Genomic DNA, 12,852 nt, shown 5'->3' on the forward strand with positions numbered 1-12,852 from the left:
CTGTGAAAGAGTTGGGACATGTGGGCAGGTGTATCAAGTGGGATGTCGCCTCAGTTTTATTTAGGTTCACTGCACATGCACTGCATGCACATGGAGTTACACGCATACGCGCAACTTCAACCATCGTCCAATGGGAGTCTGCAAATCGTGGCGCATCCGCGTGTATGTGACCAAGTTACTCACGAACCGGAAAGACGTGGTCCGGGGACTTGCCCATATTGATTCGGGTTCATTTAAGAGAAGCTGTCAGGGAGAGCATTCAATATTGACGACCATTTTCTGCTTGAATGTGCCCTTTTGCTTTTGCTACGTGATTTGTGCCGTTTTGATATAAAAATAGTTGGATAATTTTGGATCTATTTTACTGCGCTTGTTCAGGTTAATTTCCTCATCAGTTGGGACCGCAATGGAAATAAGTTAATTTTACTTTTTTGGGACGTTATCCCTACTATTTTTAACTTTCGGAAATCGTTGAGTTTGCTTTTCTTGAGTGTGGAAAGAGTGAATAAATCGAATCAAATACACTATTTCCCGCTACGATCAGGAATAAAAGAGGGCGTGTTTAAAATGAAATCCACAGTTCTTTAGTACTCATGCATCGCATAGGTTCGCAACTTTATGCGCGTTGACGCAGAGCACGCTGAGTACGCGCAACGATTTTAGTCTAGAATGTGTGGTCTTTGCGCGCAAGCCGAACGCGTTAGAACCCGGTTGGAAAACTTAGTGCCACCTGCCTTTCTTTCGCCGGTGAGGGGGCACTTCGGCTCAGGGCGGATAACGTTTCAATCACTCAGTATTTACACACCATTCTGTGCAGTAAGTTGAATGACTTTGTTATCTCCATAATTAATATGAAGAGCAAAAAGCAATATCTCAGAGATGGCCGAGTGGTTAAGCTCGCGGTTATCAGATCGTTAGACGGCGGGTTCGAATCCCAGGAGTGACTTTTTTATTTTCCCGACGCTTGCTGTCAGTAGCTATAAGAGACTCCAATTCACCCCCGTCAAATACCAGCAGTACCTTAGCCTAGCGGATAAGCTCTGCGGCTGGCACTGTCCGCGAAGTCCAGGTGAGCGCCTTAGTACAGGTTCGAGACGTATGGCCGACTCGGTGGCCAGGGCTTAGGGGCCTGTCTCGTTTCCTCCCTTGCATGGTCGCTCGAACCCTTTCTGGGGTTAAATGGATGGGCAGGGAGGAAGTGCGTTGGGCCGGGAACCCCGAGATCCCAGAAGAGTCCTATATGGAAGCCGGTAACTGCGATTCCTTGCGAATTTCAGGAGTCCGTGCGCCTGAATGCTTGGTCAACACCGCATAACTTTTGCATTTTTTCCTCAGCACATTTTTTTCCGTGTCCCTGGGCGCAGAATCCACGAGGCAAGTTTCTAGGTTTGAATACAGTGAGCTAGAGGATTGATGCTGATTTATTTTCATTCATTTCCTAAATTTTCGACGGTGACACCGATCCCGACCGTCTTGGGTCCATTTCTTCTCGGTGATGTCAGTATAAAATCTCAGTGTCCGGCGTATAATGTTTATTACTGTTAGTAAGAGACCCAGGGGTGGCACAGTCGGGCGGCACTCGCCTTCCTGTTTTATTGATGAAAATACATTTTCATTTGTTAATAACAACAAATTTCGTTCGCTTTCAACTGCAGAGTAATTTGATATTTGCAAAGAAAAATTCTCGCAAGAGATAAGTCCCACATCTTCTTGGGTTACCCCAAAAGTTGCAACAGATGCATTGCATCTGCCGCTCCTTTTCTTGTGAATGGTTGATCCATCACTTACTCTAGTCAGACAGATCTGAACGAAAAATACAAGCAGGAAAATATTGAAATCAACTCGAAAGAAAGTAACGATCCCTAGATGCTGGAATTTCAAGAACAGAAAACGACATCGAGATTGCAACGGATGTCAAATCAGTATTAGCTTTTGGTTTTACCCCATTGTCGCCCGAGAAGACGCCTCGGCCATCCTGTTCCCCCACGGTAACCCACGTTAGACTTAATTTTGATGAGGCTGACTGAAACTTAATGTTGTCATTTTAATTAATCCCGTGCCTCATTGACATCAGTTTAATATCGAAATTTGTAGTGACAAAAATGGCATAGTCAAGGAGCTCCCTTTATTTTCAAACTCAATACTTCCAAAATGTACCTGTTATTCAAACAGGTTTGTAGGTTATGGGTAGTTCAGTAACGCCTCCTGGGGGATGAGGGCATAAAACCAGACCCTAGCCTCCCCCAAAGAGTAATTCGGCAAACACGACGGACATACAAGAAAATGTCCAAGTGGTCATAATCTCACTAAACATGCAGTTTTACCAGTTAGTTCCTGAATGCCACACAAATACAAGACGGTACACGTATGTAACGTGTGACCCGAAACCTGAGGGCGCTATTTCAAATTAATGAGGGAGAAGCACAGTCGTAAATGGTGCAGACCACTTATTCAGGTGAGAATTTCTGGCAAGCTCATTAGCATTAAAAGTGCCCCCACAGTATCTTTTGAAAAAGGAGATTGTTTGGCCCCCAAAATGGTGAGATTGTGTAAATTCTGGCCACAGTCTTGAATTTACAGTGAAAAAACAGAGGCCAACCTCTTCCAGAGAGTTAACAGGCGCGCCATCGGTCTGATTTTGCACTGTTTTCTATGGACGCCTAATTGGCGCAGTACTGGTGCAAGCATAAACGCATAGACCACCAGGTCCTATTTAATGAAACAACTTGAATCTCCGCTCTCCTTGGTTTTTTTTTTTTTCTTACGATTTTCCTGGATCACCGTCATTTCATGCCAGTAAAGGAAACGAGAGAACCCCCCCAAAAAGGCAAAAATGGCGTGTCTTTCACATAATACTGTGAAAGAGTTGGGACATGTGGGCAGGTGTATCAAGTGGGATGTCGCCTCAGTTTTATTTAGGTTCACTGCACATGCACTGCATGCACATGGAGTTACACGCATACGCGCAACTTCAACCATCGTCCAATGGGAGTCTGCAAATCGTGGCGCATCCGCGTGTATGTGACCAAGTTACTCACGAACCGGAAAGACGTGGTCCGGGGACTTGCCCATATTGATTCGGGTTCATTTAAGAGAAGCTGTCAGGGAGAGCATTCAATATTGACGACCATTTTCTGCTTGAATGTGCCCTTTTGCTTTTGCTACGTGATTTGTGCCGTTTTGATATAAAAATAGTTGGATAATTTTGGATCTATTTTACTGCGCTTGTTCAGGTTAATTTCCTCATCAGTTGGGACCGCAATGGAAATAAGTTAATTTTACTTTTTTGGGACGTTATCCCTACTATTTTTAACTTTCGGAAATCGTTGAGTTTGCTTTTCTTGAGTGTGGAAAGAGTGAATAAATCGAATCAAATACACTATTTCCCGCTACGATCAGGAATAAAAGAGGGCGTGTTTAAAATGAAATCCACAGTTCTTTAGTACTCATGCATCGCATAGGTTCGCAACTTTATGCGCGTTGACGCAGAGCACGCTGAGTACGCGCAACGATTTTAGTCTAGAATGTGTGGTCTTTGCGCGCAAGCCGAACGCGTTAGAACCCGGTTGGAAAACTTAGTGCCACCTGCCTTTCTTTCGCCGGTGAGGGGGCACTTCGGCTCAGGGCGGATAACGTTTCAATCACTCAGTATTTACACACCATTCTGTGCAGTAAGTTGAATGACTTTGTTATCTCCATAATTAATATGAAGAGCAAAAAGCAATATCTCAGAGATGGCCGAGTGGTTAAGCTCGCGGTTATCAGATCGTTAGACGGCGGGTTCGAATCCCAGGAGTGACTTTTTTATTTTCCCGACGCTTGCTGTCAGTAGCTATAAGAGACTCCAATTCACCCCCGTCAAATACCAGCAGTACCTTAGCCTAGCGGATAAGCTCTGCGGCTGGCACTGTCCGCGAAGTCCAGGTGAGCGCCTTAGTACAGGTTCGAGACGTATGGCCGACTCGGTGGCCAGGGCTTAGGGGCCTGTCTCGTTTCCTCCCTTGCATGGTCGCTCGAACCCTTTCTGGGGTTAAATGGATGGGCAGGGAGGAAGTGCGTTGGGCCGGGAACCCCCGAGATCCCAGAAGAGTCCTATATGGAAGCCGGTAACTGCGATTCCTTGCGAATTTCAGGAGTCCGTGCGCCTGAATGCTTGGTCAACACCGCATAACTTTTGCATTTTTTCCTCAGCACATTTTTTTCCGTGTCCCTGGGCGCAGAATCCACGAGGCAAGTTTCTAGGTTTGAATACAGTGAGCTAGAGGATTGATGCTGATTTATTTTCATTCATTTCCTAAATTTTCGACGGTGACACCGATCCCGACCGTCTTGGGTCCATTTCTTCTCGGTGATGTCAGTATAAAATCTCAGTGTCCGGCGTATAATGTTTATTACTGTTAGTAAGAGACCCAGGGGTGGCACAGTCGGGCGGCACTCGCCTTCCTGTTTTATTGATGAAAATACATTTTCATTTGTTAATAACAACAAATTTCGTTCGCTTTCAACTGCAGAGTAATTTGATATTTGCAAAGAAAAATTCTCGCAAGAGATAAGTCCCACATCTTCTTGGGTTACCCCAAAAGTTGCAACAGATGCATTGCATCTGCCGCTCCTTTTCTTGTGAATGGTTGATCCATCACTTACTCTAGTCAGACAGATCTGAACGAAAAATACAAGCAGGAAAATATTGAAATCAACTCGAAAGAAAGTAACGATCCCTAGATGCTGGAATTTCAAGAACAGAAAACGACATCGAGATTGCAACGGATGTCAAATCAGTATTAGCTTTTGGTTTTACCCCATTGTCGCCCGAGAAGACGCCTCGGCCATCCTGTTCCCCCACGGTAACCCACGTTAGACTTAATTTTGATGAGGCTGACTGAAACTTAATGTTGTCATTTTAATTAATCCCGTGCCTCATTGACATCAGTTTAATATCGAAATTTGTAGTGACAAAAATGGCATAGTCAAGGAGCTCCCTTTATTTTCAAACTCAATACTTCCAAAATGTACCTGTTATTCAAACAGGTTTGTAGGTTATGGGTAGTTCAGTAACGCCTCCTGGGGGATGAGGGCATAAAACCAGACCCCTCCTCCCCAAAAAGTAATTCGACAAACACGACTGACATACAAGAAAATATCAAAGTGATCATAATCTCACAAAACATGCAGTTTTACTAGTTAGTTCCTGAACGTCACACACACAATTACAAGTACGGTACACGTATGTGATATGTAACCCGAAACAGGAGGGCGCTATTTCATATTAATATGGAGAAGCACAGTCGTAATAGGATGCGTTTCACCAAATGGTTGGATTTCTACGCGCGCGAGCTCAATAATACTTGTGACCCCTCGGGGTTTTTACAAGAAGACATGCCATAATCAGGAGGGGTCATAGAAATATTTCTATAAATCCCAAATTTTGGACTAGTCGTTTCCAGGTCAGGGTATTTCTTGTAGAAAAAGCCCCAAAATTGCGGGCCTATTTTGGATAGAGGCGGGCGGCTACCTTCGGAGCTGAGCGTACAGTTTTACTACTATTTTGGGAGTATCTTCGGTGAAAGGCGAATAATTTTTTTCGGCTAACCCCCATCACATTGAAACGAAAAGTGATCTTCTGAGAGGCCAACCTCTTCATGCCCTGAACATGGCCCGAACAACGGCCTCTAGAATCCTGACTAAGATGGAGTTTCAGGTCGGGGGGAATATTTGTTGTGGCAACGATATTGTGTCATGTCGTGAATGTGTGCACGGATACGCAGCGCTGCATGTGTCAACAAGGAAACATTTTGGATTCACATCACCGGCTTAAAAAATAATTGTGCGGCCCGACCTCAAGTGAGGTATTCTTAAGAGGTACTGGGGCTCCGCGTTCAGGTGAATGCATTAGAAAGACAAACAAGATTTATTATTTCAGTGTTTGGATAAAACATGTACTGTATTTTATTTCCGTCTATTGCAATAACTAAGCAGGCCAACAGACGCTACGAGATTACGTGGTTTGGAATTCCTGGAGGCGAGATACCGTCCCCATTGTTTTACAACTTCCACTATTCATTACGCTGTTTTCGCAATGCACAGAAACTGATGTGTATGCTGATATTACAGGAACCTTCCGTTTGTTGTAGTAAATTTGACATACTGATCTTTGTGACACCAGTTCGTTGAAGAGTTCTTAATCGCTGTACTTAGCCGAACCTGTTCAATTTTAAAGTTCGGCTTCTTTTGCAACCACACGCAAATCTTGCCTGTTTGGTCACGGACAGCAGTGAAAAAGGTATCAGACATGTTTAATTAATTCCAATTTATGGAACTACACGCATCGACGTACTTTATGATGTTCTTGACTTTAAAAGGGGGATATTCCGTTCCTTTGCATTTTCTGCGTTTTCAGTCGTATCAGACGAGAGGAGGGGAGGGCGCTCGAAAATTTGTAACAAGAACCCTAACAGGAAGAAATCTTTCCGGATTTTTTTTTTCAGAAATACATGCAAGTTGTCAGAAAATTGTGTGATGATGATGCAGACGATATTGCTGCACGAGTCACATTGGATTTCTATTGATCTTCATACCTACATGTAATTTCTTCGGCGGCTTGACTTTGATTCGAATTGTACATAAAGATGTGGTTGACCTAGCACTTTTTCTGTCATAGTATAATTCCTTTTCAACACTGTAGACCTTCACCATTGTGGTTCTTCGTATAAATCCTTGCATTTTCCCATTAGTCCCTTTTTTACAGTGCAGTGTGACGGTGATCCATGAAAATCGTAAAAAAAAAAACGAAAAACCGAGGGGAGCGGAGATTCAAGTTGTTTCATTAAGGACCTGGTGGTCTATGCGTTTATGCTTGCACTAGTACTACGCCAATTAGGCGTCCATAGAAAACAGTGCAAAATCAGACTGATATGGCGCGCATGTTGACTCTCGGGAAGAGGTTGGCCTCTGTTTTTTCACTGTAAATTCAAGATTGTTGCCAGAAGATCACTTTTCCTTCCAATGTGATGGGGGTTAGCCGAAAAATTATTCGCCTTTCCCCGAAGATATTCCCAAAATAGTAGTAAAACTGTACGCTCAGCTCCGAAGGTAGCCGCCCGCCTCTATCCAAAAAAAGCCCGCAATTTTGGGGCTTTTTCTACAAGAAATACCCTGACCTGGAAACTACTAGTCCAAAATTTGGGATTTATAGAAATATTTCTATGATCCCTCCTGATTATGGCATGTCTTATTGTAAAAACCCCGAGGGATCACAAGTATTATTGAGCTCGCGCGCGCGTAGAAATCCAACCATTTGGTGAAACGCATCCTATTACGACTGTGCTTCTCCCATATTAATTTGAAATAGCGCCCTCCAGTTTTGGGTTACATATCACATACGTGTACCGTCTCGTTATTGTGTGTGTGACATTCAGGAACTAAATAGTAAAACTGAATGTTTCGTGAGATTATGATCACTTTGACATTTTCTTGTATGTCTGTCGTGTTTGCCGAATTACTCTTTGGTGGAGGCTAGGGTCTGGTTTTATGCCCTCATCCCCCAGGAGGCGTTACTGAACTACCCATAACCTACAAACCTGTTTGAATAACAAGTACATGTTGGAAGTAATGAGTTTGAAAATAAAGGGAGCTCCTTGACTATGCCATTTTTGTAACTACAAATTCCGATATTAAACTGATGTCAATGAGGCACGGGATTAATTTAAATGACAACATAAAGTTTCAGTTAGCCTGACCAAAATTAAGTCTAACGTGGGTAACCGTGGGTGGACAGGATGGCCTAGGCGTCTTCTCGGGCGACAATGGGGTAAAACCAAAAGCTAATACTGATTTGACATCCGTTGCAATCTCGATGTCGTTTTCTGTTCTTGAAATTCCAGCAACTAGGGATTGTTAATTTCTTTCGAGTTGATTTCAATATTTTCCTGCTTGAATTTTTCGTGCAGACCTGTCTGACTAGAGTAAGTAATGGATCAACCATTCACAAGAAAAGGAGCGGCAGATGCAATGCATTTGTTGCAACTTTTGGGGTAATTTTTGTGAGAATTTTTCTTTGAAATATCAAATTACTCTGCAGTTGAAAGCAAACGAAATTTCTTTTGGAGTAATTTTTGTGAGAATTTTTCTTTGAAATATCAAATTACTCTGCAGTTGAAAGCAAACGAAATTTTGTTGTTATTAAAATGTATTTTCATCAATAAAATAGGAAGGCAAGTACCGCCCGACTGTGCCACCCCTGGATCTCTTACTATTGAATCAACAATAATAAACGTTATACGTCTGACAGCTTTTATACTGAGATCACCGAGAAGAAATGGACCCAAGACGGTCGGGATCGGTGTCACCGTCGAAAATTTAGGAAATAAATCAGCATCAATCCTGTAGCTCACTGTATTCAAACCTAGATACTTGCCTCGTGGATTCTGCGCCCAGGGACACGAAAAAAAAATGTGCTGAGGGAAAAATCCAAAAGTTATGCGGTGTTGACCAAGCATTCAGGCGCACGGACTCCTGAAATTCGCTACGAATCGCAGTTACCGGCTTCCATATAGGACTCTTCTGGGATCTCGGGGTTCCTGGCCCAACGCACTTCCTCCCTGCCCATCCATTTAACCCCAAAAAGGGTTCGAGCGACCATGCAAGGGAGGAAACGAGACAGGCCCCTAAGCCCTGGCCACCGAGTCGGCCATACGTCTCGAACCTGTACTAAGGCGCTCACCTGGACTTCGCGGACAGTGCCAGCCGCAGAGCTTACCCGTTAGGCTAAGGTACTGCTGGTATTTGACGGGGGTGAATTGGAGTCTCTTATAGCTACTGACAGCAAGCGTCGGGAAAATAAAAAAAGTCACTCCTGGGATTCGAACCCGCCGTCTAACGATCTGATAACCGCGAGCTTAACCACTCGGCCATCTCTGAGATATTGCTTTTTGCTCTTCATATTAATTATGGAGATAAGAAAGTCATTCAACTTACTGCACAGAATGGTGTGTAAATACTGAGAGATTGAAACGTTATCCGCCATGAGCCGAAGTGCCCCCTCACCGGCGAAAGAAAGGCAGGTGGCACTAAGTTTTCCAACCGGGTTCTTACGCGTTCGGCGTGCGCGCAAAGACCACACATTCTAGACTAAAATCGTTGCGCGTACTCAGCGTGCTCTGCGTCAACGCCCATAAAGTTGCGAACCTATGCGATGCATGAGTACTAAAGGACTGTGGATTTCATTTCAAACACGCCCTCTTTTATTCCTGATCGTAGCGGGAAATAGTGTATTTGATTCGATTTATTCACTCTTTCCACACTCAAGAAAAGCAAAAATAGTAGGGATAACGCCAAAAAAAAGTGAAATTAACTTATTTCCATTGCGGTCCCAACTGATGAGGAAATTAACCTGAACAAGCGCAGTAAAATAGATCAAAAATTATCCAACTATTTTTATATCAAAACGACACAAATCACGTAGCAAAAGCAAAAGGGCACATTCAAGCAGAAAATGGTCGTCAATATTAAATGCTCTCCCTGACAGCTTCTCTTAAATGAACCCGAATCAATATGGGCAAGTCCCCGGACCACGTCTATCCGGTTCGTGAGTAACTTGGTCACATACACGCGGATGCGCCACGATTTGCAGACTCCCATTGGACGATAGTTGAAGTTGTGCGTATGCGTGTAACTCCATGTGCATGCAGTGCATGTGCAGTGAACCTAAATAAAACTGAGGCGACATCCCACTTGATACACCTGCCCACATGTCCCAACTCTTTCACAGTATTATGTGAAAGACACGCCATTTTTGCCTTTTTGGGGGGGTTCTCTCGTTTCCTTTACTGGCATGAAATGACGGTGATCCAGGAAAATCGTAAGAAAAAAAACCAAGGGGAGCGGAGATTCAAGTTGTTTCATTAAATAGGACCTGGTGGTCTATGCGTTTATGCTTGCACCAGTACTACGCCAATTAGGCGTCCATAGAAAACAGTGCAAAAATCAGACCGATGGCGCGCCTGTTGACTCTCTGGAAGAGGCTGGCCTCCGTTTTTTCACTGTAAATTCAAGACTGTGGCCAGAATTTACACAATCTCACCATTTTGGGGGCCAAACAATCTCCTTTTTCAAAAGATACTGTGGGGGCACTTTTAATGCTAATGAGCTTGCCAGAAATTCTCACCTGAATAAGTGGTCTGCACCCTTTACGACTGTGCTTCTCCATCATTAATTTGAAATAGCGCCCTCAAGTTTCGGGTCACACGTTACATACGTGTACCGTCTTGTATTTGTGTGGCATTCAGGAACTAACTGGTAAAACTGCATGTTTAGTGAGATTATGACCACTTGGACATTTTCTTGTATGTCCGTCGTGTTTGCCGAATTACTCTTTGGGGGAGGCTAGGGTCTGGTTTTATGCCCTCGTCCCCCAGGAGGCGTTACTGAACTACCCATAACCTACAAACCTGTTTGAATAACAGGTACATTTTGGAAGTATTGAGTTTGAAAATAAAGGGAGCTCCTTGACTAGGCCATTTTTGTCACTACAAATTTCGATATTAAACTGATGTCAATGATGCACGGGATTAATTCAAATGACAACATTAAGTTTCAGTCAGCCTCATCAAAATTAAGTCTAACGTGGGTTACGGTGGGGGAACAGGATGGCCTAGGCGTCTTCTCGGGCGACAATGGGGTAAAACCAAAAGCTAATACTGATTTGACATCCGTTGCAATCTCGGTGTCGTTTTCTGTTCTTGAAATTCCAGCATCTAGGAATCGTTACTTTCTTTCGAGTTGATTTCAATATTTTCCTGCTTGTATTTTTCGTTCAGACTTGTCTGACTAGAGTAAGTGATGGATCAACCATTCACAAGAAAAGGAGCGGCAGATGCAATGCATCTGTTGCAACTTTTGGGGTAACCCAAGAAGATGTGGGACTTATCTCTTGCGAGAATTTTTCTTTGCAAATATCAAATTACTCTGCAGTTGAAAGCGAACGAAATTTGTTGTTATTAACAAATGAAAATGTATTTTCATCAATAAAACAGGAAGGCGAGTGCCGCCCGACTGTGCCACCCCTGGGTCTCTTACTAACAGTAATAAACATTATACGCCGGACACTGAGATTTTATACTGAGATCACCGAGAAGAAATGGACCCAAGACGGTCGGGATCGGTGTCACCGTCGAAAATTTAGGAAATAAATCAGCATCAATCCTGTAGCTCACTGTATTCAAACCTAGAAACTTGCCTTGTGGATTCTGCGCCCAGGGACACGAAAAAAAAATGTGCTGAGGGAAAAATCCAAAAGTTATGCGGTGTTGACCAAGCATTCAGGCGCACGGACTCCTGAAATTCGCTACGAATCGCAGTTACCGGCTTCCATATAGGACTCTTCTGGGATCTCGGGGTTCCCGGCCCAACGCACTTCCTCCCTGCCCATCCATTTAACCCCAAAAAGGGTTCGAGCGACCATGCAAGGGAGGAAACGAGACAGGCCCCTAAGCCCTGGCCACCGAGTCGGCCATACGTCTCGAACCTGTACTAAGGCGCTCACCTGGACTTCGCGGACAGTGCCAGCCGCAGAGCTTACCCGCTAGGCTAAGGTACTGCTGGTATTTGACGGGGGTGAATTGGAGTCTCTTATAGCTACTGACAGCAAGCGTCGGGAAAATAAAAAAGTCACTCCTGATAACCGCGAGCTTAACCACTCGGCCATCTCTGAGATATTGCTTTTTGCTCTTCATATTACTTATGGAGATAACAAAGTCATTCAACTTACTGCACAGAATGGTGTGTAAATACTGAGTGATTGAAACGTTATCCGCCATGAGCCGAAGTGCCCCCTCACCGTCGAAAGAAAGACAGGTGGCACTAACTTTTCCAACCGGGTTCTAACGCGTTCGGCTTGCGCGCAAAGACCACACATTCTAGACTAAAATCGTTGCGCGTACTGAGCGTGCTCTGCGTCAACGCGCATAAAGTTGCTAACCTATGCGATGCATGAGTACTAAAGGACTGTGGATTTCATTTCAAAACATGCCCTCTGGTCGTAGCGGGAAATAGTGTATTTGATTTGATTTATTCACTATTTCCACAATAAAGAAAAGCAAAATCAACGATTTACGAAAATTAGAAATAGTAGGGATAACGCAAAAACGTAAAATTAACTTATTTCCATTGCAGTCCCAACTGATGAGGAAATTAACCTGAACAAGCACAGTAAAATGGATCAAAAATCATCCAAATATTTTTATAACAAAACTACAAAAATCACGTAGCAAAAGCAAAAGGACACATTCAAGCGAACAATGGTCGTCAATACTAAATGCTGTCCCTGACAGCTTCTAATAATGTACGACGCGACGGAGCCGTCGGGGGGACGGGACAACACGACGCAATTTTGTCGGCTATGGCACACCATACCAAATTTAACGCGGACACGGCCGAAACTAGCAAAAAGTGTTGATTAGTAGGTTCCGGGCACCGTTGTCCAAGATCGTCCAGATTTGTATCATGATATATATTCGACGTTTTGCCTTTCGCTGATTACAAAAAGATTCTCAGTTCGGAACATCGCATTCTTTTTGAGCATCTCAGAGTATGGTGGACACAACATGAGGGCGCTGTTTGGAGTGAACCATTGGCGAATTCGAGCGACGACTGTAGATTTTGGGCGGTGTTTATTAAAAGTCGAACTATAATAAAAATTATAGTTTCGCTAACATCGCCCAAGCGATGGATGAGCGATGGTTTATTTAGTTGATCATTTGGTACCAGGGTCCAGTGCACCGCTGTTTGCACTGCTGGTTATCAATAACTGATTTCATTTATCATTACACAGGGAACCATTCACATGAAAATAACTGT

This window comes from Acanthaster planci, linkage group LG04 (genome assembly GCF_054643075.1).
Source record: "Acanthaster planci isolate LZ-2023a linkage group LG04, COTS_SCS, whole genome shotgun sequence".
Taxonomy (NCBI): domain Eukaryota; kingdom Metazoa; phylum Echinodermata; class Asteroidea; order Valvatida; family Acanthasteridae; genus Acanthaster; species Acanthaster planci.